Raw genomic sequence first — 837 nt, forward strand, 5'->3', positions numbered from 1 at the left:
TTAAATTTGATTGTATTTACATCTATTAAAAAATGTACTATAAAAATGGTATATGGTATGCATCTCTGCATTTAAAACTGGGTAGTTTTGCAGACATCTAAACTTTAGTTTTTTTTCAATGTTACATACCACTTGCTAAGTTTGCTTAACACCACTAACACTGAGAGCAATATTTGTCAAAGTCCTCTAATCTTGATTTACCTATTTTAATTCACCCACTCCATTGATAGAAGCTTGATAAACAATTTAGCACACAAAATTAGTCACAACTGGCTTTATTTGCACAACATAAATTAAAAATGAACTACAACAATTTCCTTTTTTGAGACATGGAGTTGTGGACATGATTCTTTAAATCTTTCCAGTTGCGACTGCCCAGTGCTGGTTCTGCTTCAAGTGCCTTGAGGCAGACCTCAGAACTCTTTGCATAGTGATGCACTGCCCCAGTTGTCGCCACACCACTGCTTTTTCTGCAGAACTCCATGGCCTGTGCTGGTGTTTGTTTTTGCTAACTGTAGGTCCACAGCTGAAATAGAAATGACAAATGTGATAGACATTCTCAATATTGATAAATCAAAAATTTATCTGGTGATCTAATTTGTAATGTGTTGTTAATCCACATCTACTGTAATTAACACTACTCAAGTCTGAGAACTGAGCAGTACCTGTTTTCTCTGTCCTTTTGAGCTTGTGTGATGGTCCTGTAGCTGAGGCCTGTTGAGTCAGCATGTCTGATTCTTCTGCAGCAGAACACGTCACCTCACTATTAACCACAAATCATTGTCCTATTAGATAATGCAATATTTCATTCCACAGTGCTCCTTGCATGACCCAAAA

General features: G+C 36.9%; 1 protein-coding gene across 4 annotated transcripts in view; it reads right to left on the bottom strand.

Moving 5' to 3' along the window:
• LOC109966562 (homeobox protein Meis2-like) overlaps positions 1 to 837 on the bottom strand; it is a 53,871-nt gene that overhangs the window by 11,453 nt on the left and 41,581 nt on the right. The window lies entirely within an intron of this gene.

Source organism: Monopterus albus, unplaced genomic scaffold (assembly GCF_001952655.1).
Source record: "Monopterus albus unplaced genomic scaffold, M_albus_1.0 scaffold114.1, whole genome shotgun sequence".
NCBI classification, from domain to species: Eukaryota; Metazoa; Chordata; class Actinopteri; order Synbranchiformes; family Synbranchidae; genus Monopterus; species Monopterus albus.